This window comes from Argiope bruennichi, chromosome 4, assembly GCF_947563725.1.
Source record: "Argiope bruennichi chromosome 4, qqArgBrue1.1, whole genome shotgun sequence".
NCBI classification, from domain to species: Eukaryota; Metazoa; Arthropoda; class Arachnida; order Araneae; family Araneidae; genus Argiope; species Argiope bruennichi.
In genome coordinates this window covers 24058749-24086449 of record NC_079154.1, presented here as the reverse complement: position 1 = coordinate 24086449, position 27701 = coordinate 24058749, and the positions used below count along the sequence as shown (strand labels likewise).

At 30.1% G+C, this 27701-nt stretch overlaps 1 protein-coding gene across 1 annotated transcript in view; it reads left to right on the top strand.

Annotated features, from left to right (window-relative positions):
- LOC129965729 (insulin-like peptide receptor) overlaps positions 1–27701 on the top strand; it is a 213725-nt gene that overhangs the window by 101575 nt on the left and 84449 nt on the right. The gene's annotated exons all lie outside the window — the stretch shown is intronic.

Below are 27701 nucleotides of genomic sequence, written 5' to 3'. Positions count from 1 at the left end.
TTGGCGTTAATTTAGCTTTTTTACTGAATCTATCGTGTCATCCTTGGAGAGTTATTGGACGATTCAATCTCTGGCATTTAGTTAATAGTATCCAAAAATCGAATTTGTGCTTAAAAAAATTTTTTTTTCAATTGATTGAAACAAAGATTTGACGCAAACCTGCACTTGTAGTCACAAAGTCCCATATCTAATTTGATATATTGAAGTCATTGCGTTTTTAAGTTATCACGTTTACATACTTTTGACAGACAGTCAACTTCGTGTTGGATTTGAATCAAAATTTGATTAGCGTCTAGTGTTAAATCTATGTGCCTAACTTTAATGCGTTTTCTTCGTTATGTCTTCCCTGAATGGATTTTGCTCAAAATTCTATAGAAATCTGCCGATTTAGTGTAAAGACCACATAGGAAATTTCATCCGTCTAGCTCAAAGCATTTTTGAGTTATATTTCTCACAGATAAATAGTCATTTTCCAAAAATGTGTTTTTCGAACTCAGGGGGATCTAAAATGTGGAGATTCTCAAATTCTCGAGTTCGAATTTTTTGACAATTACTATATTTTCTCTTAACTAGGTGTACTAGAAGGTAAAAATTTTATAGCCATTATTTTACGTAATTCATCGTGTAACGGATTGCCTTTGAATCAGTTTTGCATATCTAATGCGCACACTTAGATGCAACTTTCAAATGTAAACTTGAAATCCACTCGGTAGTAGTATATGTCATAAATTTAAATTTATAAAATTCCTGGGAATTGTTTCTTAAAATGAGCACCAAGATTTTTCTGAGTTTTTTGTTAAAAGGAAAAGACATTTACAATGTTCTATTTTAAACATGTTGTGATGAGAACAGAAAATAAGAAGCATTTAAAAAAAATGGCAATAATAGAACGAATGAGGCAAAGCATAAAAGAAATAGAATTTAATTTAGATTTTTCTTTTTACATATGTGTTTGTATTCCTTCGGCTAAATTTTAATGAAATTTGAACACCATTTTTTTTTAGGTAAAACATTTAGTATTTATTCCTAGATGTGTAATTTTATCAGCCTTTTAGAAAACAGTAGCTTTTAAGATTAATCCTTTTTTTTTTTTTTTTCCCTCATCACTTGAATTGAACGGGAAAAAAACTTCTACTTTAACTTTTCAGTCACGATTGCTTTTGGCTTTTTTTCTCACTCATCTTAAAATCTAATTATCGTAACTTTAACTGTCTTGACATCGATCTATCCGTACAGATGAAATCACGACTCTTCATAGAATTACAGAGTCTGTGGTTTGTCATTCCAAAAAGGCAATCCCTAAGGATGCGAGTCTGTTTTTCGCAATCTTTTTTTTTTTTTTCTTTCTTGAAATCCTTTTTAAAGAAAGAACGGCACTTCGCTTTTCTAAAAAGGATTTGACAATTTGACTTCAAAATCATCTCTGAGATTCGTTAAAAATGTGTTTCATAATAATTTTTTTTTTTTTTTTTGGAAAAGTGTAAATTAATGTTAAAATATTCATGTAATGTTATAAGGTCGTTTTATTTTCTATTATCCAAAAAATAGGGTTAAATCTCTTTTTTATGTACTGTAAAAGCGTAATAAGGAAAGAAAAATATTTATTTGAATATTATTTTCAGTATCTGGAGATATATCTAAATACAAAAAATGATTTTTTTTTTGAGCATTCATCTGAATGGCTTGATGTTAATACGCAATAAAATTTCACTCAAATAGAGCTTACAACGTTTGTGCAGTCTGTAGTTTATTAATAATTAAGACCATATATCAGATTTAAATTTTCCGTGTTTCGCAGAATGAAGCATATTTAAGGAATAGTGTAATTTTTTAAAGTTTTGCGTTGCATTGTTGAAAGAAAAACTACATTTCCAGGTATTAATTTATTGAACTATTACAATACGTACCTGCTTTAGGTAAGCATTTGTTCCCTAATAAAAAAATAGTTCGTTTTACGCTGATTTACTTTTCAGAACAGTTTTGAATATAAACATTCAGTTTTGTTTAGTAATATTAATGTCCCGTTTTAAAGCAACTTTAGGGCTATTTTGGGACGGACCTCGTCATTTTGAACTTCGGTCAGATGACAAGGACGACACCTAAACTGGCACCTCCTTCTCCACACCATACCAGCGGGAGGACGTTTGGCCCGGACGGTTTAACGTGTACCAGACCAGCTTGCTCGACGGTTCTTCGGTGGAAACTGGTCTCGAACCTGAAACCCTCCGGTTCCGAAGCCGAGGTCTTACTACCAGGCCACCGCGGTCCATAAATATTTTGATAATTATATATAGTAGGTACTATAAAGGATAAACATGTATTTTGTTGTGCATCAGCCGTCAAAATCAAAATTATATAAAGAATCATTTCTCCTGACATTGGAAGTATTATTATCGTGTGATATCCACCTCATAAGTTATTCCAGACAAATTGGACAACAAAATTAAAATTCTTATGTCATGAGCACTTTCAAAATCTACAATTTCTTTTGAATTTCAACCTTTTAAAATATTTTTTTACGTTATTGCCAAACATTTTAGTAATTTTGTTAACCAGTTATTAAATCAATACTAAATCTCATAAATGTTAACCTACAGCAGGTATTTATTTGTTTAGTTTATCAATAAAAAGCTGCAATTATTCATTAATTAAACTTATTTATATTCTACTTCTGTTGCTTGTTTTAGTAAATCAGAAAGAAAATTAATAGATCATTCTCTAAAATAAAATGTTAAGAATGATTATTCTTGATTTTTTAAAAAATCTTTTAGGTTTAAAAATTTATACAAAATTTTTCCCTTGTTATACACGAATCAAAAATTCTTTATATTCAATTAAATTTTCAATTTTACAACTCTAAAATAATGTTTAATATAATAATATTTAAAAGTGGATAAAAACTTTTCTTTTTTAATTTTTAAGGCGTTTACATGTTTAATAGAATTGCTGCATTCTACTAAGCATGCTATCTGTATTCTATTGAATAATATGAAATACTTTTAATCATATCAAATTAATCACCCTTTAATATCAAATTTTGAACTCTTTAAATCAAATTTAAGAATTAGGATTTAAATAAGTAACAGACAACAATTAAAATAATGATTATAATAATAATAGATAATTTAAAATAGTTTTGTTTAGGAATTATTTTTCATGTTTGTGAAAATATTATTCCTAGTTATTTAATGTGAAATATTTGATTTTTTTTTTTTTTTTTTTACTTTTAGTATGAAAACACTTGGCAGTTCAATATATTTTGTAAACTTTTTCTTGCTGCAGTTAATACTTCGTTTAGTGGATCTTTCTAGTTCTAAAAATGGTTCTTTTAATAGATATTTCGAGTATACAGAATGTTTTTTATCGTGATTCAAATAATAAACCATCATGCTTTCCAAGTATACTTTCTTCATTATTTAAAATCTGAATTACTATGCTTTAAATACTTTGAAATGAGTGATTCAGGAAATAAACCATCATGCTTGAAAGAGTTAAAAATATTCACTTGGCTATAAAAATACTTTTATCTCAGATCTTTGTATTTTCAGTATGACGACCTTGATGGATATTCATTGTATAATAATACACGCTTCATCATATTCCAGACGTGTCAAAACGAATATTAAGAAGTGTCAAATGAAAAATTTTCATAAATGAAATATTTCGAGTGGGACGAATTTCATAAAAGTGCGTTCTGCACTTATTCAAATTTTCATTTACTGTTGCCATTTTTTTCCTTCTATCTTTTGTTTGGTTTCTTGAAAAGAATATTGAAGGCTGCCTTTTTCGTTTTGGAGCGTTCTTAAGTGGTTTTCAAAGAAAATTTTCATTCTAAAACAGATACATGCCAGAGGTAATGAGATAAAAATTTTGGTGTTTAAATCGGATCCATTTTGAAAAATTCATTGAAGAACTTTTAAATATATAATGAAAACGTTCTTTTTATTTCTTAATCCTTCATAAATAATTTTAAATAAGAGTTTTCATTTTAAAAAAGTTGATAGTAGAGACAATCACTAATAAATAGTGATTTTAGATCGATGTATTTTGGAAAAATACTCTAAAGCAAGCTTCTTCCTATGCAAATTTAAATTTAAGAATAAACAATATTTAAATTCTATTTATTAATGGCACACTAATCTTAAGACTAAATTCTCTTTTTAAGAGCCAATAGAAATGATCGCTGAAAACTTTCTCGCGTACTTCATACTAAAGGTGTTATACTTCCTACACAATACATAAAAATTGTGAAATTCGAGCAAGACCCTTAACATCACGAGTGCTCAGATTTTTATTTTCAGAGTCGCGCGCAAGAGTATTTTGTATTCATAACAACAATTAAAAAATGTTTTTAAAAAATATGACGAATACATTAACTCACAGTGTAAAATATCGTATATCAAAAATTTAATTTGGTTGAAAAACATTTGCTGAGACATCTTCATGCCACCAAAGAATGCGATGTAATTTTTAGCAATGGCAGCTCATCATGTATTGACAACATGAAGGCGTATACGTCGATATAATTAAAAATTAAGTATTCATTATATAGTTCAATAATATGGTTGGTAATAGCATTTTTAATTAAATGGTTGGCTTTCCCAATTGATTTAACCATTCTCACATTCTTTAATGAACTACGGTTCTCCCAATGTCTTCACATATAGCACTTGAAATAAATATCTTGGATAACACGAGTTCAATTATCCGGAATTTTAAAGTATCTGAAAATTTATTCTGGTTGACACGTTTGGTTTTAAGGTTTCATTCGCAGCTGCGAATCATGTTTCAGTGTAATATACTCTGAGAAGAAAGTATTGTAGTTTTTCCCAATATGAGCAATTCCGTCGCATGAGCGAAAATGTGGTGGTGGTGGGGTTAGTTTAGTTAAATTAACGTCCCGTTTTAAAGCAACACTAGGGCTATTTTGGGACGGACCTCGTCATTTTGAACCGCGGTCAGATGACGAGGACGACACCTGAGCTGGCACCCCCCTCTCCACACCACACCACACCAGCGGGAGGACGTTTGGCATGACGTATTTAACTTGCAACAGACCCCCTTACACGACGGTTCTTCGGTGGATTCGGGTCTCGAACCTGAAACCCTACGGCTCACAAGCCGAGACCTTACCACCAGGCCACCGCGGCCTGTGGGGGGGGGGGGTGTTCAATACGGTTTCAGTTAACCGGAGTTTTACTATTTCCAACCATTGTGAGTGGTCTCCCAAAAACGTTCTCGCATACTCTCTAATAAATTTGTCATAACAGAGAACGCTTAGTATGACATTTGCGTACAGTAGTTGCAAAAAATTAACTTCTGGCGCGAATTCAGCGTTTTTACTAAACTTTAGTGTCAACTTTGGCGAGTTTTTTGGCGATTAATCCCTGACTTGCGGTTATTAGTATTCAAAAATGAAATTTTTTCTTTAGACGTGTTTTTCTTAATCGCTTGAAAGAGAGATTTGACGCAAAACTGCACTTATAGTCACAAAATTCCATGCCAAAGTTGATATATTTGAGTCAATGCGTTTTTGAATTATCGCGTAAACATATTTCTGAAAGTACCGACCGACAGACAGTCAACCCGTATTTGGTTTTGGCTCAAAATTTGACAGATATCTGCACTAAAGGTATTAAATATGTGTATCGAATTTTATTTATCTTACTCTATCCGTTTTGTAGTTATCATTTGTTCTTATTTTCGAACAAACGGACAGCTGGACTTCTGTACAGATTTTACTCAAAATCTGATAGAAATCTACAAATTTGACTTAAAGACTCTATACCAAATTTCAACCGTCTAGCCCGAAGCGTTTTTAAGTTGTCTTTGTCACAGACAGACAGACGAACATTTTCCAAAAGTATGTTTTTGGATCTCGGGGAGGTGGAAAACGTGGAGATTGGTCAATTTTCGAATTTTTTTGGCGATTACTATATTTTCTCTGTATACGAGAAAGTAAAAATGAATACTATTTTACTCATTTGCTTTTAATATTTCATTCATGCCTTCGAATGACGTTGTAGTGTTATATACTCTGAGGAAAAAGTACTTTGGGCCCCCCCCCCCCTAATATTAACAATCCCATTGTATGAACGAAATAGAGCCTTTAACCTTGTTTCGGTAAACTGGTGTTCTGTAACCTAAAATCCGAACTGGTTGACTGGTTTTTTTTTTTTTTATGTTTCATTGTCATTTGCAAATCATACTGTAGTGCTATAAGCTGAGAAAAAAAAATGCTGTAGTTTTTCCAATACTAGTAATTCCTTCTTACGAGCGAAATAAGACGTTGGCATTATGTTCTTGCGTTCGAAAAAGGAAATTACAATGTGATCAAAGTTGTTGCGCCACTGAAAGAAACAATACTCATCCACTAAACACGTGCAATAAGCATTGTTTCCGGTCGTCAGCAACGCGGTAATGAATCGGCATGCCAAGGGAAGACATCTGTTTCTCCTTCGATTTCACACAAAGGAATGATTCAATAACTGTTCGGCCTTCAAACAAAGAAATGAACTTGGGCTACTTCTTGCAGATAAAACTGTATATTTACGCAAACCTCGTATTCTGTGTCCCCCTTTCTATTAAATCGTCTTCCTATCAGTCGCGACGATGATAAGAGAAGTCGGTTTGATTGATTTCTGATTTTGAACCTAAAATTGAGTTCGCGCATTGTCAACTTGAACAGCTATCTGCTTCAGATGGCGCTGAAATGTTTTCCCATATCTTTTCTTCTTTCTTTTCAAAACAATACGTTTGTGAACATTTATTTGTGTAAGTTTTTGTTTGTTTGTTTAAGTTTAAATTTAAAAAAAAAGTATTATGATTAAATTAGCATAGATGATAAATGTTATTACAGGCAATAAGTAAGAAATATGAACATTTATTCTATAATGCAATCTTCAAAAAGCTTCTTTAACTTTAGAAAAGTTCTTAAAATAGTTAATGTTTTTATTCATTTTGCTGTTTTTGTTACATTTTATTACATTTCATAGAATATTTTTAATTCAGCTTCTTGTAGTTTACTCTTTTATATGCTGCTGTAGCCGCTCTTGTAATACTAACCATAACTAACAATGATGACGCCAGAGACAGCGCCCTCTGACGCCTTGTGACGGAATGACTCAGTTCAAGTCAGCGATGCCACAGAGCTAATATATAAGTATCTCAGCTCTATGGGCGATGGCATGTGCTGCATGCTTTGATCCATGCTCTAATTATATATTTTAAAATTATTCCAAACTCTTGTATGTAAATTGTCTGTGTGTAACGCAACCTGTAAATAAATAACTGTTATTTTAATCCGGATTTTTTACTAAATCCCTTAACGATCCCACACTACTACTTTTAAATGGAAACATTTTGAAAGCAGAAAAACGTACAAAAACGTACTTTCACAATCAAAGCTGTTTAAAATAATAATAATAATAATTTTATTTAACTCTGAAATTCGGCCGAAAACACGGTATAACTAACGGATTTTCCCTTGACTTTTTAATATACAAATAGCATTTTCTTTCAGTTAACCTTATAAACGTGTGCATCCTCTAAATGTACCAGGAGACGGAGGAGAGGCAATAAATCGTTGAAGATTACAACGAAGTCTTCAATCGGGTACGCCCGGGGCCGCCGCGATGAAAATACATCCTAAACGATTTTTACGATATAGCGATTTTATTGCTTTATCGGAGACCCCGATATGCCCCTTTTTTTCTCATGTATGTACCGAATTTTGAATATATCGAAAAAATATCGAGTGTTTTGTTCTTCTTAGTATAATGAAGAAAAAGGAATATGCATTTTAGCTATCTTCTGTTCGATCGTTTCGATTAAAATCAAAGTTTCCAAAAAATTATTATTTTGGTTAACAAACCATATATCTAATTTAATTTATCTAAAGCGTTGCATTTTTGAATTTTCATATTCACACGCATATGAATAAACGGTGAAACAAATGGTTACCCAGCAGACAGTTCGGTCCAAAATTTAATACAATTCTATCTTAAAATTACTGTCAAATTTCGCTTTCTATTTCTTTATGTTTTTGAGTCATCGTGTTTACACGCATACGGATGGACAGACTTCCCTTTAGCAGATTTCGTTCAGAATTTTCTAGAATTCTATAAATTTGGTGTCAGTACCAAATGTCGAACTTCATCTTTCTAATTCAAAAGATTATTCATTTATCAACTTCACAGGCAGACATTGTACTGAAGATGTGTTTTCATATTAACGAAATCTAAAACATAAAAAATTCATCAAAATTTCGTGGTTGATTTTTTTTTACGCTTTTATTACTTCCTCATTGTACTTTACTTGTACGAGAAAATAAAATTTAATTTAGTTTTTTTCCAATGGTCTGTTGATCCATTAATCGTAATATAAATTTGGTGTCATGACCCCATGCCAAATTTCATCTTCATAGTTCAAAAGATTTTTTTTTATTTATCATCTTGATAAACAGACATTATACCGAAAATGTGTATTCGAATGAACAAAAATCTAAAAGATAAAAAATTCATCAAAATTTTGAGGCTGATTTCGTTTTTGACGATTTCATTATTTTCTCATTACACTCTTATACGAGAAAATAAAACTTAATTTAGTTTTTCCAGCGGTATAATACAAAATGTATCAATTGTTGATCCATTAACCTAACTATCATTAACCTTCTTTGCTGTTTTCGAAACATGTTAGGGTTACTTATTTTCTATCAATCGAAAATGATCCCTTCATGAAGAGACTGCCATTACTACCAACACTATCGATTTCTTGTCGTAACTTGAAACTTTTCCAGCTGTCTTTCAATCTTTTTCCAATCGTTTTGAGTCCTTGGAAAAGCTTCATTATTGCTGGTATTATCAAATCAACCAAAAAAAAAAAACGACGTTCCTATTCCGTGAATGTTAATTAACGAGAACAGTAATAAGTGCCTTTATCTCGACGATGGCTTGTCGTCTGGGGAGTTGTCTATGACGTAATGGTTGTCCAGTAGTTTCTGTCTTGATTAACTTGATTATTTTTCACTTGCATCATTGGACAAGTACTCGATGTATATTTCGTCATTATTTCTTAAGCCAAGTGAATGTGAACTAATTACTTGTTTGTGAACTAATTACTAAACATTTGATTGCTTCCTTTTGTATTTTTTATACTTAATTATTCTTTTTTTTTCGGGGGGGGGGTCTTTGGATTGTCAGTACTAATTTTATTTGTTGCCATGCATGTTGCTTCGCTTTTAATTTGAAAAGTTCTGAATTTTTTTTTTTCTTTGGATAAAATGTATTTTCCCATCACCAAGAAGTTGTTAAAGGACTGCAATATTCCTTTTCTTTTTTGATAAATATGCGTCAGAAAATCTGAAAATATATTAAACGTCAACTCTGGGATTTCACCAAGCATTTGATTTTATTAATTAGATTTATTGCAAAATTACTAAAATGTATTATTTATCATAAGACCCTTTAATATTCTTGAAATTTTTATTACTATTTTTTTTTATTAAGGTTTTTAAAAAATGAGTATTTTTGAAGTTAAATATTAAATTTTGTTTTGAAAGGCGACTGATAAATTGAAAGCCACTTCAAATCCATATTTAAAAATTAAGAAGCATTTTTTTTCTAAAATTTATTAATATAACTTATTGTTAGCTAATTTTGTATTTAATTTCCGCCTTTGTGTAATTGGTTTAATTTACGTAGCAAACCATTTTAATTAAGGGTTAGATGAAAAAAGTATACTCAAAATTATTCAAATGGTAATTGGTTTATATCTCTAGCAGCGTCCAAATTGCCTGTTTTCCAACGGTGTGATATAAAGAGAATGTTGTTGCTTTTTTTTTCTAAGTCCTGGTCGTTTCCATTCTTAATATTAAAGCATTTCACTTTCAATACTCAGTAATATTTATAAAATCGATGGCTTCCCTTTTAATATCTTTTAAATTACTTAACTAGTTAAACACCATATGAAAAATAATTCATCTGATATGAAAATTCAATGTCTGCTCCATTTTATATGATTTTTTTCATATATATTCTTGATTTAAACTTTCATTCCTTTTTCGATATTTCCCCAGAGGTGCATTTTTTTGTACTGTCTTTACCTTGGAAGTAAATAATACTTAGCGTTACGAAGTTAAACATTCGTATTAATGAAAAGAAATGACTTTTTTTAGTTCATAACTTTTTATGCTAGTTAATTTTTAAAATATAACGTAATTTAACTTATCGAATTTCACTCTTTATATTTTTGTCCGTTTTTTGGTGCAGTTTTTCTCTGAATATGAACAATTTTTTCGTCTTTCTTTCTCATTTCTCAAAACAAGATAATTAATGATTAATGATGTGAACGTATAAGAACGAGCTTGTGCGGGCCTATCATTACAACGCTGCCCTTGTGCGCTAATCAATGAGCTTTTGTTTTCTCCCCTGCAGATGACCCGCTTTTCACTTCGGGAGCATTGCTTTTCTGTTTTATGGAAATAATTAGCCTTTGTCTGATTTTGTAAAACGGTGAATAATTGAAAAGGTCTGAATATTAGAACTGTGTCATGGATACCATTAACCTTGGCGTTATCTGTGTGAGCAAATTGGGCTGCCTACAGTTACTTTCAGTTCTTTTTGTGTTCGTCTTAACGGCTTAGAATTTGTTTAAAAGCAAGTAAGATGAAATCTTCATTCTAATTTTGTTTATTGTTTCCTTGTTTAAGTCAGAAAACTTCTGATTTTTCTAGAATTTAATTACTTTTGCAAACAATGCTTGTAAAAATTTGCGTCTGAAGCTTCTCTTTTAATGAAAAGCTTTTGTAATTTTTCGTTATTCTAAAAATTTTCAGACAAAAAAGTTTTTTAAATAATTGATCCCATTCTTTTGTATATTTAAACTACATTTTGGTATAGTTGTGAATTTTAAATCATAAAATTAATATAAGTTTTCGCAATTTCGTCAATATCAATTATTTCAGAATGATGCTCACCAAAAATTAAAAATAACTCCTTGATTGTTTGTTAAATCAAAAATATCTGTTATTGTCGACAATATATTTTAAGCAAATATTTTTATTTGATAATTTTATGGTATTTTTAATATAAAATTTATTTTGCTAATAACAAAATCGTTCCCATTTATTGATTGAATTTCTTTCATTTTTAAAAAAATTCGATATGAATTTTTTTCCTACTATTTTATTGTATTTTAAAATTACTGCTTATGAGTTTCTAGTTTTTAAAGATTGTTGTAATTGAAAAAAAAAATTATTAAATAAAAGTCCTGCAAAATTTGAAATATCTTGTTGCCGAAACTGCATATCAAGTTGAATTTTAAATTTGAATTTAACTCGATATGAATTGTTTCCTACCATTGTATTGTATTTTAAAACTACTGCTTATGAATTTCTTTATTTTTAAAGATTATTTTTATTGAAAAAAGTATTAAATATAAGTCCTACAAAGTTCGAAATAAGTTCTGTTTCCTACCATTCTGTTGTATTGTAAAAATTACTGTGTATAAATTTATCTTTCCTAAAGATCATTGTAACTGAAAATATATATATATATATATATATATATATATATATATATATATATATATATATATATATATATATATTAAATAAAAATCCTACAAAATTTGGCATAACTTCTATTTCCAAATATTTTTTTTTATTTGGAACATTTTATGGTTCAGTCACAAAATAACTCACAAGCCTCCCCTCCCCCATGTTTGCTTACTTCGAAGCTTTAACGAAAACTAAAATCGGCACCTAATTACTGTCTCGGTGCCTGCATGGAATATTAATTCCCTCTAAAAGGGAATCCGACATCTAAGTGTGACGTTTATCCCAGGAAGATTTTATTTTTCCCTTCTTCTTGGAGTTGTCCATTATCTTTTTTTTTTTTAATGGTATTCCACCTAGAGTAATAACATCTCAACGGAAGATAAGTCCGGCAACCAATGGGCGAACCCCGGCCTTGCGCGCAAACACGTAGTTTATTCCGTCTGTCTCTCTGGCGAATTTCATTTTTTGCTCCGGTGTGCTGTATTCTCCTTCTTTGTTTAAAACTTTGTTTTGCAGCACGGTCGAAAGCGTTCGGGGAAATCGGCAGTACGTGCCTGTCAAGGTTTATCACGAGGCAGGTGCTTTCTCTATTTGCGATATTTTCTTCTTTTTTTCACTTTCTGGCCTCGTCCCATTCTTCTTTCGGCATTTTGGCACGCACAGAAACCAACGACACTTTCAGAATCGTTGGACCCTTTGGGGACGAATTAGAAAAATAAATAAAAACATTTTGAGAAAAAGATTACCATCCGGCTGTCTCTGTCTACTGCTGATAATGGAATTTTCAGCGGGTGTTCATTGGAAATTTTTCCGTGTTCTTATTGTTAAGTTATCGTATGTAAGAGACTTTCGCCTTGTGCATCTGGAAGTAATGGAAATAGAAATAGAAGAATTGTGCAGAAAATCCAGGAGACAAAAAAAAAAAAAAAAAATGATTTAAGTTATTAATTGGTGTTCATTTTCTATGAAATGGTCACTTCCCAGTGGCACACGTAAATTGTTCAAAATTTCCATATATTAAATAATATTCGCAATATTGTATAATATTGTTAACTATTTAATAATATAAAACCATAAATTATTGATCAACATTCAGTGCTACCTGTGAAATGACGAAATAAGTGTTATGCAATTGAGACAAGTTGGTAGCAATGCTGTCTGGTACAGAATGTCGAGATATGTTGTTTGTGTTGTTAAATTTTCAGCTAACGCTAAAATGATTTTTTTTAACTATTCTAAAAGAACCTCCTCTCCACCTGCAAGAAATAACCAAATTAGTTTTAAATATGGAGAATCGCAGAAGAAAGCTCAAAGGATGTTACATTACATTCATTTATTTATTTGCATTCATTTATACAGACTGAGCTTCTTCTTAGGTATTATTGTGTACTCACGAGTCATAATAAATTGATCAGTAAAAATTATATACCTTCTCCTAAAGTTACTCAAATAAGCAGTGGAAGTGGTCTTCCCAAAACTTTCTCGCATACTCTCTGATAAAGGTGTTACCCCGCCGACGCACAAACAAATTGTGGAACTTGGATAGGGTGGAAAAAGCTTTGCATGGCATTGGGGTGATGAAATATACGTGATCTTTGACGTGAATTTAGCATTTTTATTGAATATATCGTGTCATCTTTCTTGAGTATTTTGGCAATTAGTGCCTGGCATGCGTGTTAAGAGTATCTAAAAACTGAATTTTTGTTTCAGATGCTTTTTTACCCACCGATTGAGAACCAAATTTGACGCAAAACTACAATTATGGTCCCAAAATCAAATATCTAATTTGATATATTTAAATCATTGCGTTTTTGAGTTATCACATGTACTTGCTTTTGAAAGAACGGACCGACAGATGGCCAACCCTTTGTTGGATTTAACTCAACATTTGGTAGGTGCCTGTACTATTGATGTTAGATCTGTGTACCGCATTTTATTATTATAGCTCCCTTCATTTTGTAATTATCGTGTTAACTTGTGTTCGAACAACCGGACAGACAGACTTCCTTTGAGTGGATTTTACACAAAATTTGATAGAAATCTGCAAATTTGGTGTAAAAACCATATACTGAATTTCATTCATCTTGCTCAAAGCATTTTTGAGTCATCTTTGTCACAGACAGACAGATATAATGACCAGAAATGCGTTTTTCGAACTGAAGGTGGTCTAAAGCGTGGAGATTCGTCAAAATCTCGAGTTCGAACTTTTTTTGACGATTTCAGTACTTCGTATATCAGAAAGTAATTTATGACTTAATGCTTTTGTTAAGAATGCGCTGAAAGGCGAAATTAAATTGGCCCGTAATAAGGCTTTTCTTAATAAAGACGCCTTATTAAATACCGTGCTTAAGGCTGAAAAATTGTGTAATTTGCCACTTGTTTTCTGTTGCGCATTCAGAATGTGCTCAAGCTTTTGAAATTAACGCCATTCTTTCAATACAGATCATAAGTGTTGATGTATTCATAGAAAAATCGACGAAACCCCATTTCTGTTTAATAGATAGCAATATTTTGTAATTTAATATACCCAGACACTTCTTACTTATTTTGAGGTTGGCCTTGATTTCCATTGTGTGAAATTCCTCTGCGCCATGTACAAAAATTACGCCTCTGTTTCTCTTCAAGGCAAAAGTGTTATCAAGACAGTCATCAATCCGTGATATTTTATTCGCTTTTTTGGCGAAGAAGGGGAAAATGATTGATTTGCATATGATGGCATCTTTAGTCCGACCCCACCCTCAATTATATCATCTTGCAGTTGGGCGTGCAATAGTGTAATGATTCAGACGATATTCGTTTCGAAATCTCACTGTGAGGGCAATTTCGTAGCTGTCTCGAAGAAAGGATTATGATGTTGTTCCTTGTCATATTTATAATGGACAATGGATTTCTATAAAGCTGTAAATGACATCATAGAAATCTATTTATCATTGCTAAATTATAGGGAATAATATAATATGTACCTGACATTTTGCTATACGCTTATTTTTAAATTTTACCTGTTCCTTGTTAATACGAAGAAAATTTTGTAAGTTCTTTTTCGCTCACTTCCGGTGTATTTGAGCGTCGAAATTTTGCACGCGTTTGTATTATCGGTGATTACACGTTATTGTGACACTTTAAACCTTGATTGGTTGATTGATCCCCGTAATTAAATTAAATTAGTTGTTTACGATTGCTACTTGATTAGTTGTTTACTATTGCTTAAATTAAACTCTAATTCGTACCAGGACCCCATTTAGTTGTAAGTTTAAAATTACTGTATCTGAAAATATAGATTTAAAAAGTGAAAGTAATTGAAATTTAAAAAGAAATCAGCTGTTTAGTTCATTTAATGGAGCATGTTAAAAAATACAGTTTTGTATCAAATTTATTCAATTTCATTTTTTGATACCGTATATGGAACGAAATATTACTTTTAAATCAAGTCTTTCTTAAATATTTTAATCGTATTTAGTAGTGGAAACTTATGATCACATGAATTTAGTGACGTCTAAAGTTTTAGGATAACTGCAAGGCCTGTTTGCACTTTGATATTGAAATTAAGGATCAAATGAAAATTACCGATTGTGTTAATTGTCCCCCATTGAACACTATGAAGAGTTATTTTTCAGTCATCGAATTGACAGGTCGTTAATAAAATATCAGTTTTGTTTTTCATGACTTATTTTTAACAACTGCATGTAAATCTGTTGTTGTTATTAAGTTTTTATTACCAGTTTTCGGCAGCATGTTATCTTCATGATATAATTTGTTCATATTAGACCGCTTCATTGACCTTTAAATCATCGAAATATTATTTAAAAATACTAGTCCTAAATATCGGATTCATCTATCATCTAAGCTTTGCGATATTGTAATTTCACTTTTTATTATTATTATTATTATTATTGTAAACCTATGCAAATATTAAACAGAATCATTCATCTTTAGCTTTCAGCAGTCAGAATCATGCAATTACATATTCGATGAAACTGTGAAAACAGTTGGAATTTCTGGGCAGCAATTGAGTGAGTCTTTTATTGGAAATTAAACAAAGAAATATTTTTAAAAAATTGTCAAAACTCAGCAGAAATTTGAACTACTATTAAATTAATATTATTAAAAAGATAATTTTTGAAATTTTCGAACAATGCAAATTTTATTTTTTGCAATAATATTTTCGAACTTATTACGGGGAAACTAAAATTTTGTTTAACTTTTAATTAATTGAAATTCTCTTTAAATTTTTTTAAATCCTTTGAACCGCACGTTATCACCCTCAAAAGTAAATACTTTAAGTCACATGATCTTGTCTGTAGAGCGCCAACAGACATCACTATTAATAATCTTTATTATTAATAGAGATTGAAAAGGAGGTTTCATTTTCTTCCTGGCTGCCCCCTTTCTTTAAACTCCACCTATCAAAACAAATGATCGAATTTTACAAACATTAAGTCTCCTATTAAAAAATCAAAAATTTATTTTAAGGGAATTTCAAACATTAACCTTCAGTTTGTGGATAATATTTGCATGTTTTTCTTCAATACATTTAATTTGCATTTGAGAAAATATGGGAAACTGTCAGAGTTAGCGTTCATTCATTCGATTTGTGGTCTGTAATTAATTTAAATGTATTAGTTCGTACAAAAATTATATAATTTTATTTTTATTCTTGTAAACAGTTGCATAAATTACAATCAATATTATGAAGGAAAAAAATCACTGACATTGGCCTCTCTTCAAGCCAGCCCAACTTCAGTGTTAGTGTATCTCAAAATAATAAATAAAAACTCCGTCGTCTTCCTCCAGGCATTGGCATTCTTAGAGATTAAACGTGTTTTCCTTACAAAGTGAGGAATAACTGCAAAAAAAAGTGATTGTGTTATATCGGAAAAGCTCACTGAATATTGAATCTTTTTGTGAAGCCTTCAGGATTTTATGAGCTTGAAATGACTTCCCGTCAACTATCCCCCCCCCTCGTGTTTGTTGATAAAAGGTCATTATTATTTACATCCATGTGGTAGAATTTTGTAAGTATTACCTTTCACTTGTTAATGTATAGCGGTATCGTTGTAATTGCGGATTTGTTTTTGACCTTGTTAAAATATATTTTGCTGCGGATTCATTAATATTAAATAATCTTACGCAATAGCATTATTCCTGACTTCTTGTCAAGGCCATCAGTCAATGTTTTTTTTTTTTTTTTGTTTTTTTTTTTTAAATCCTTGGTCATTTTTTTTTTTTCATTATGATTTATATGACGGACTCTCTGATTAAAGGACCCTGATCAGTTGGAAAATTTGAAGATATCCCATAAGGCAAGTTAAAATAAACTAATACGTAAAAGCTAACGCTAATATGAGTGATGAATATGTTATATGCATTGCACGAAACACCGTCATTCTATAAAATACCTAGATGTTTTTAGAAAAACTATGAAATATAAAAAGTACAGTACACTCTCGAGTATCCGGTTCGCGACTATCCGGCCTATTTTTCTTTTATCGTAATTTAATGAGGAAGGCCAGGCGTTGCAGAAGCAGTCATCTATTAAGGACTTTTTCTAAACTTAAGAACTGTGAGTTTTCACTTTTATCTTAAGGTTACATATTCACATCTGTGTAACCATTTATCAGTGAAAAATAAAATCAGTTTGTGCCAATTTTTGTAAGAATTATATCTATGATTTACTTTAATGTTTTGTTTATCTTTGCTGCTTTTCTGTTAGGCTGGTTGGTTGGTTGTGAGTTTTAGTGGCGCAAGAGCCAACCTTGGCTAAACTGCGCCAGTCGTATGGTTAGATTATTGATGATCGTGGAATAAAAACAACGTTAAAATAATTGTATCAAAAGATTTGTAAAAGAATTACTTTAAAAGATTAAATTCCACGCGGTAAAAAGTTAAAAAGTGTTATTAGATAAAATAGTAAAACCTAGATATATTCGCAAAAGCCAATGGCCCTTAAAAACTGAAAAAGATTATCATGGGGATTCTGTTAGGCATTATAGAATGTATGTCAAAATGTGTACAGTTTATATCCTTTACCACTTTTTCTCTGATAAATTCTTGAAACGTGTAGTGTAGTATATAATTAACAGTACAGAATCTTCGATTTTAACTCGACACGTTACCGGCAGCGATTTTTATGATTCACCGGGCCACGGCCGCGTTCACATTTGACATGGCTTGAGATAAATGGAGGGCTTAATACTCAATAAGAAGTGAAAAAATACGTATTACATTATGCGTTTGGTATAAAACTTCTGATATTGGTGGACAAAGAAATGAAGAACTCCGATCTATCCGGCTTTTTTATTATCCGGCCACGTTAGGCAAATACTCGAGAGTGTACTGTTCTTGCATTTGCTGAATACTTTCTTTTACATTTTATTCGATAACTGGATATTCTGTATAATAAATAATATTTCGGCAAAGTATAAAAAAGCGATTATGTGAAGACTTTTATTTTATTTTAAAAACGCATATTCCACAAAAATATAAATGCAATGTAGAAAAAAAAAAGTTGATAAAAGTTATGCCGATAGAAATCTATTCTTATATATAAGTTAAAGAAAATTAAATTTAGCTGAACTATTAATAAAGAATGCCTAGGAAATATATGAATTCATTCGTTTCATATTTTTCCTTAAAAATACCTAGGTATTCTATTGAATGCCGGATTTTAAATTTACTTTATTTAAAAAAAGGGAGAACATTCAGTTCTTAGAAATTCCTACATAATTGTTACAACCACGTGTCGGATCTTTTATTACCTCTTTCATTCGTTGGTTGCTGTTTGTCTCCGCCATCCCGAGTTGATGTTTGAACCCTCTTGGAATCTAAATTCATTATCTGCGTCCCGCCATTGTTATCAGTGTGGGCTCCCATACCATCTCGTAAAAGCGTAGAAATAAGTAAACAAGTTTCTCAAAACAAACACGTTATTTTACGTTTCCGCTGCGGATTTCGCAATTACGAGGTTTTTGAAAACACAATCTCTCTTCCTTTCTATTCTTTGAACTCGAGCTTCAGTGTATTGTGTTTTAAGAGTCGTCTTTTACCTGTACACCATTGATTTTTTTTAGATAAAGTACATTCCTCAAAATCGATAGTTGTATGTATCGGTTGGCCACATCGTATCGTTCTGTTTCTGCTTTCTTTTTTAGGAACTAATGATCGATTTAATGTTCTTTTATCGTAGGAGTCGCTAAAAGGTTGTTCAGAAGCATTAAATATAATACCCATCGTAAAAAAAAGAAAGAAAGTTTAAATAAAAAAGACTTCTATTTTCAGTGTTAGAATCGATTTTATTTTGTTATTTCCTTTCATATTGTCTGATAAGAATAAAATACATGCAAATCTTGTAAAGGGTATCCTAAAATTAACTTAAATCTTGAATTTGCCACAAATTCGTGCAGTAAAATGTTGGCAATCCTATTTAAAAAAAACATTTGACAGCTGATAGTTTAAGGTTAATAAAAATGGTGCGTTACACGATGGAACAACGTGTTAATGCAAGATTTGAATTAAATAAAAAACTCAGTTTTCCCTTTGAATTTTTATATTTTTATTGAATCGTAAAGTACATAGGATAGGATTATGTAGGGAATAACACATAGGGCAAATGGTCTCCAAGGTTTCACTGGCACATACGGACTTTTTTATCGAATTTTTCCATGACCATTTTGCATAAATGTGGATGATGAATTTCGATGATGCAACATTGAATTTCCTCCTTCATTGCGCGCGTGCGTGTGGACATAGACTTTTAACTTTAAAAAAAAAAAAAAAAAAAAAAAAAAACCCTCATAAGAAGAAATCACGATCTAGAGGGTCAGTTCTCAAATTTTCGAACTGCGCCTGCCAAACTTTCATAATTTTTATTCAACAATGGAAACACGTTGTTCTATGGTCTAACGCTCCATTTTTACTAACCCTAAATTATTAGCTGTCAAATTGTTTTTTAATGGGGTTGCCAACACTTTACTACACAAATGGTGACAAATTCAAGTCTTGCGTAATTTTGGGACATCTTTTATAACTTTTGACATGATCAAGATGAAAATGGGATGAATTTTTACTCGTTTAGTATCACCATGAATAAAAACAAGATAAAAAATGGCGCTTGAAATTACTTACAGTTATGTTTGATTTGAAATTTTATGGTGTAATATAAAGCTGTGCCAAACAAAATCTTTGTCTTATCTAAAACTTTAAAAAATACAATTATAAGCAAAATTATTCAAAATAATCTTTGATAAAATAGATCTTCGAAATGGAAATTTATACTTTAATTTAGATTAAAATACAAAATTTTCCGAACTTGAAGAAAGTAAAAAGGTTAAGATGTGGATCTGTATCAATCAACATTCGCAATGTCACTACTGTCATTTTATTATTTATCATTATGTTATATCCGGTGGTTAAGAACCCTGAATTCAAGCACTCCGTGAAACTCCCCTCAAATCGACAATTTACCATCATTTGAAAATGATATAAGTGTTGAATAATAAGATATGGGTACTTAGTAAGAATTAAGAAAAACTATTCCGCCATAGTAGCAGTATGGACATCTAAGCATTTGTTCTCAGTTACAGATGTATGAATCTTGTGTGGCCGATTCATAGAGGTGTTTAAACGGTGCATGTGTCTCATTTGTTTTAAAGTGATCAACTTTCTATGGTAGGTTTAATGGTATTTAGTTTGCTTTCAGTTTCCAATGCCATTAAATTTTTCAGTTAATGTACAAACTGTACTTATGTATGATAAATTAACGAAAGCTAACTGTATAATGACGATTTTATATTCCCTTTTATTTGTTTTTCTGTTAATCAAAAACTGATTTGAAAAAAAAAGTGTTTCGCAGTTATCAAATTAAAAGCTACAAATCTTTTCAGTATACTGAAATGGTTAAAATAGAACCTTTTATTAGCAAAAATCAAATCGTTATGCCAAGAATTATGTATAAAAAAATTCAGTTGACAGAAGAATGAAATTCAGACAATTTTACAAATAGAAACAAATCAGACAGTTTTATAAATAAAACTGTCTGATTTGTTCTCTTGCAGGGTTTCCCATAACTTCAGAAATGTGCGTTGCATTTAATATTGTCTCCAACGTATTTCAGTTTTTAGATTCGCAGTGTCGGATTTATACATTTTGTGGAACTAGACAGTACGCATTATAGAGCCCCCCTCCCTCTTTTTTTTAATGAAATTTTTAATTTAGTTGCACACTTTAACATACATTTAACTTAAAATGTTCGATTTATTTTAAACTTTTTTATTTTAGTGATTTTGTAAAAATGTGCTTATTTTTTATTATTATTAATTTACTATGAAGTATATATTGTATATTGCATCTAGGACTGTACGAAATTATATTTAAACAAATGCTTGATTTTCATAAATACAGCTGTAATTTAGGGAATGTAATGAAATCGATAAAGAACCCAATCAGTTTCTAATAATCTTAATATTATATTAGTTATAATTCCTGGTTTTAATAAATAATAGAATTTACTTTTTTTTTTGTAGATTATTTATTTGGCAACTAGGGAAATATATATATTTTTATATCTATCTGCTGCGGCCTTCCTGACCCCGAAGGGCCCTACCTTGTCGGAAACACAAATTCGAATTACTGTGCACAAATATCTGTGTTCGTCTTGAAACATATTTCATCATGCACAGTAACTTTTAGTAAAGCATATATATCCTATTATCTGAATTTTGTTTAGCATATTAATATTTATACACTTGTCGTAGACAAGCCCGCTGACTATTCTTTGCTCCTGAATAGTTATTTTCAAAATTTCATAACTAGGTCAGATTTGATCGCAGAACATAGAAACTTTAAAAAAAATTTATTTAAAAATTAGAGTGTCAGAAATATTTCATTGAAAATGATTTCTTAGGACCAATCGACTGTATAAAATATAGACTTCATCATTTTTTAGGAGTACAATGATTGAGCGAAATAAAATGTTAGTATCTACATCATTAAATCTTTTTGAAAATAAAGCTAACAGTCGGAATTCATAATGAATCAGATAAATTTTTTATTTAATAATTTTTTGAATTCTTTGCATTAATTATAAAAAAATATATTCTGTTTTGCACATGTTTTCAATTCTGAATGATTCAGTTTTCTGTGCTCATATTTTTAAAAAACATGTTTGGTTTCATCAAAAAAAGTTTTTGTTTTAATTCAAGTTAAATCACTTCAGCTTCATTTTAAAGTTCAAATTTTACGGGAGCAGACAGAAAGTTAGTGGAATATCTAGTACATTGAACTGCTTAAGGCTTTTATAATAGTATGAGTAATGTTACTACCAGAATTTGAAGCTTAAAAATGTTTCTCTGAAGAAGCTATAGACCAAATTACATAAAATATTTAATTGAAAATTTTAGCAAGCATTCATCTCAACTAACCAACTGATCGCCAAAGACAGTTAGTATGTAATAATGCTTTTCTTCCGCCCCTCTATGGAAATATTTTAAAAAGAGAGGGCAATTTTAAATATCTAAATATAATTTCAATTTTTTCCGAATTAATTAAAAAATATCGAAAGAGAGAAATTAATTCATAAAACCTGGAATGTGCTTTCCTAGAATTTTTTTTTTTTTTTTTTTTTTTAATTTTATCCTGTAATCAGTTCTTGTAAAAATGCATTAGCTTATCGGTAAGTTAAGTAACGTAGATTTTTTTATGATTATTTTAAATTCATTTTGCGTCTACCTTCTTTTTTTCCCGTCTTCTAAAGTAGTCGGGCATTTAAAATCTTTGTATAATTCATTTTAATGGAAAGATTTCCGTGAAATACACTGATATATTTATTTAGTGTGATTCTAGGAATGGAAAACAAGTTTAATCTATTTCATTTGGAAGCGCCAAGAAAGTCTTTTAAGTGTATATACTTTTTTTCTTTATACCATTTCTTGTCTGGGACGTTCTTAGGATTAATTATTAAGGTGTATTGCTTTTAACTTTCTGCCTTTGACGACCAGCTGGTTAGAAAGGGAAATTGGCTGTATTTAATTTCAATTAAATCTGTTAAGATATAATTTCATGCCCATCATTCCGTCTACAAATAATTTTTAAGCCTCAAATTATCAGACATTAAAGAAAGTATTCATTCTATACAGAACTTTTTCTAATGAACACAAATCTCGTGACTTCATACAGCTATTGAAAACGTAATCTCCGATTCATTTATCTGTCTTTCAAGTAACATGGTACTGTAACCGCTCTTTTATTTATCTTGTAAATATATATAGGTAAACACATTTTAGAAGTTGCATGGCCGAATAGAAGAAACTTTTGAAATTTTAAAGCTTCTATTTATCTCATTACGGGTGGTATAATTTAAGTACAAAGAATAAGCGATAAGAAATACGTCAGTCTTCATCGCGACACAAGAGCAGGCAGAAATTTCCCCCTTCGGTGAGTTTAATATGAGATTTAGATAGAGATTTCTCTGACACGTGCAAATTTAGGCACGGGAATCTTTAAAAGAATGTTGTAAGCATTAGGGATTTTTATCTCTTCACTCGGAGCGTGAGAAAATGCTGAAGTTTTATAGAGCACGCGGGAACTAATTAAATAAAAAAGAAAGTGGAATTGGATCAGGAAATGAGAATATTTTAGTATGAAGTTAATATGGGCTAAATTAAGATAAAAATTTGGAAATTAATTAAGATGTAAGTTACATTAAGATTTATCATTACGCACACAATTTGGACAATTTTTCATATATATATATATATATATATATATTGTCAAAATCTGAGGAAAATTTGCATAGCTTTTAAATTTGTATCGGCCTGTAGAGCGTCAATACATGCACTTTCATATTTATTATAACATTGGAAAAATCAGAAATCTAATTTGATTCATTTAATTTAAATTTTTTTATGTTATTTTATTAGAAATTTAACAGATATTCAAAAGCGAAAAGATGCATGAATGTATTTTTTTCGTTGAATATTAGAAGACATTTTTTAATCTAATTATTTCCCCTTAGTTAATTATAATATATGAATTGCATAGAAATCCAAATCATCCCCATACATTTTTCAGCAATTTTAGCTTTTATTAATAGAATTTGAACAAAATTTTGTTTTAAAAAGGATTTTTCAAGATTATATATTTTTTTTCATGGAAACTAGTTAAATTTCGTGAAAGGTCGTTATTTTCATTGTAACTTAAGAATAATTTGTTAGTAATACTAGCGACCAGCTGTTTGTTCACTACATTAATAATCCTAATTTTGTTGTTCCAACCAACTTAGATTCACTTCATTTTATCATAATCAAAACGAATAATATTTTAATTTATACTTACAAAGAAAACAGAGCATTATGATTGATTAACTGCGCTTACAAAATGTGAAATTATTTCACGTAATCAGCTTCGCTGTTGGGTTTAGGGCTTTGTCTAAATTTTATTTTGCTATATTTCTCGAAAGTTGATAGTAGACGATTATTGTTGACTTATCTGGCGATAAGATTTCATATGAAGCCGGCGTCCTGGCATAAGGGCAACGCGTCTTTCCATGATCTGGGCGTCCTGGGTTCGAGTCCCGGTTGTTCTTCATTTGTGAGCTGTGTGAATGTGTGCCCCCCCCCCATCATATAAAAAGGAGATGTACAAGTGAATGTGATGCGTGAGTAGCTAAGACGTACTCTTGGCCTTGGCAGTCGTCCATGGCAAGTGTCATTATAAACAACAATAACACACGATTTCATATGAAATAAAAATTGACGAAATTGACGCAGTGTTTGAGGTAGAGGTTTTCTTCTTTGAGAGTATAAAGTTAAGTAGTGTTTTTGAGATATGTATCGAAACTGGAGGATAGACGAGTTAAATATCTAAATATATTAATGAAATGGTGAAAATCCTAAAATGCATTTGAGCTTTCATATGAAATTGGCAAAATCGTATGGCAATGTTCGGAATGGAGGACAGGTACGTTGGCTTTTCTAATTATCTGAAATATATATATGTTGGAACGATTGTACGACTACTGTGCTTGTGCTACGATTGTTCTAATTTATCTACATGATTAATATGCTAACAATTTTTATTTCTATTGAGTAGACTCAAAAATCGGAGCGCACAGTAAGGGCTGACACGAATATATCTCAGAGCAACAGAAAACTTAGAAGTTTGACGATCATTGACGCTATTGAAAAAGCCGGGGGAGGGGATTTTGGAATTTCATAAGCTCGCGGGTATGTGAACACGATAGCTCATAAAACGCAACGAGTCAGATGGATTAGATTAGATTAGTGGTCCTGATGCCAAAACTGTAAACCAGTATCAAATTTTGCACTACGTCCATCACTGTCAGCAAAGCTTTGCTTAAAAATAGATCTTGAATTTCTTCACTTCACTCACACATACACAATCATTTATAAAGACCTTTTTAACACCCATTTTGGGGAATGAAAATATAATATTTATTTATTGTATGCGATTTGATTGTTGCTATAAGAGCAAGCTGCACTGTTTCATTGCTTATACAAGAAAATTATCCGTCCATTTTAATTAATAGTTAATTAATTTAAGTTTATTTACGAGCGAGTTACCTCTCATATATGAGGATCCATTTTTAATTATTGCTCTTATAAAAGTCTGTTATAACATGTCGTAAAAATACTATTAAATGTCCTTTTTATCATGCAGTTATAATAACATTCATCATTATAATAAATGAACATGATACATTGTTTCTTGACCTAAATGAAATGGAAAAATGAATTAGTAAAAATGTTAATTAATTTCAGTTTATTTACGTGCGAGTGACGTCTCATATATGAAGAAATTTAATATTCATTTTTAGTTGTTGCTTTTATAAAAGCTGATATAACATGTCGTAAAAATACGATCTAATGTCCTTTTTATCATATAGTTGCAATAACATTCATCATTATAATGGATGAACATGATACATTGTTACTGGACCTAAATGAAATAGAAAAATGAATTAATAAAAAAGTATTTGTATTTTTTTTAGAAATCTATTCATAATCCGGATAAATTTAGTTATTTTCATTGTTTACACAGACATGTTTAAAAGCTATATGCAGCGCCAAAAAGCAGCTGTGTCTACCGTAGTGACTTCTATGTTTGTTTTTTCTCCCCCGCAACTATCATGTTATTCGATTATTGTTCTGATGTTATTTCATTTTAATATGTAAAATAAAATTATTATTAATGTTTCTTTTTAAATATTTAATTTGAAAAAGTATTTTATCAATAAAATATTCCTTTTCTAACTTCTCTATTGACTGATAATACCTATATTAAAATGACATTGTTAGTTCGCGTTCAAATTAAATTTAACTGGAATAAAATGTTTTTGTAATAAATTTTTTAAGTCACTTATTTGAAGAGAATTTAAAGATTTATTTTATTTCATTTCATTAAAATATCGCATATTGTTCCTGAAATAAAGTTTCAATTATATTAATGCAGAATCTCCTCTTTATTTAAATAATATCTACTAAGAATAAAATGTGCGATCGCTTTTCACGTAGAATAATATTTTCAGCGAAAATAATCCTTTGAAAGTTTCCTTTGAAGTTAACAGAGATTTCATCTCATTCTTAGCACAGATTTCAAGATCGATGTTATGCATATATTTAATAAGTTGTTTACGCTAAAAGATATTTTGAAGCATTTCTCAACAAATAGAAATGTTGTATCAAAACAAATTACTTTGTAAAAAAATTAGAGAGCTGTAACATTTATATGAATACACATTCATTAAACCATTTGACTTTAACAGATTTAAAAATGAAATTTCTGAAAAAACGAATTTCGTTTTTAATTGGAACGACGTGTCAACAATATCAGTGTGTGATATAAAACTTTCTGTAATGTTGTTTTTTTTAGAAATTTTAATTTATTCCGTGATAGTAACTTCTAGAGAAATTAAAATGAAATTGAAGAAAAAAGTATTTTTTAACTTATGTCTGTAAAATAAGAAAAATGCCTATGTTTCCCATTTACGAAACAAAAACATGTAAAGGAAGGAGGCTTTTCAAATAAATTTCTTTTTAAGATTTCTTTTTATTTATTACCTTTTTATCAAAGTTCGAATATATAAATAAGCTGTCATTTGAAACTTATATTGCCTATATGATAACAAGGAACTGTTTTTAGACTTATTTATAAATTTTAAATTAAAAGCGTATCCAACAGCATCCAATAATAATTATTCTAATCTTTATGAAATTAAATTGTTTGTTATTTTTATTTGTAAAAAAAAGAGAAGAATTAACTAGAATTCATTAACCTGCATTTAATCTTCGATGTCAGGTTGCGTGAAAAAAGTTGCAGTAAATTTTTTGCTATTAAAATCAATACAATTTCCTGCTACACAACTATAAAATAAACTATTTTCTTATTGAAATCACGTGTTCTTTCATAACTGTTTTTATTATTTAGCGTTTGACGCGCGTTTTAATTTAAGTGAGTAGTTATTGATCTTGCTTTAATTAACCAAAACTGCTCATTAATTACATAACTTCTTTTAGAGAAAATTTCAATTTTCAAATTCAAAATTTTTCTGATATCAATAATTATATTTTTCAATATGAAAATGTATATATGCTGATATACCATCTGCAAATTGCGACATTCTTCATGCAGAAATTTGACATGTAATTGTTCCTTGGATAAAAAGTCTCAATAAGAAATTTTTAAAAAAATTTATTAGATTTTTAATGAAAAATTAAGTGGAATTGTTATGCTTTTCCTTTGTGATAAAGGGTTATATTATCACACACAAAAACTATTTGGGCTCTATTACGAAATTCAAAAAATAAATATCTTAGCTACGCTAATTTTATTTGTCTGTTACTAATTTTTTATAGTATTAATAATTTTTCAAAATATTTTTAAGTGTAATTTACATCCATAGTTTTTTCCCTTTCGATTACTTATTACTTATTCTTATGCGCTTTGCGACAGGATTAAATATATTTCTTGATTGCTTGTCATAATTGCTTTGTAATTACGCATTAAAATTAAAATAAACGATTTATACGTAAAACATTAATATACTTCTATAGTTCGAAGAAATTAAATATTCTCCTTGTATGTTTTATTAAAGATTACGTGGAGAAATACTTTTTCAAGATTTGTTCTAACC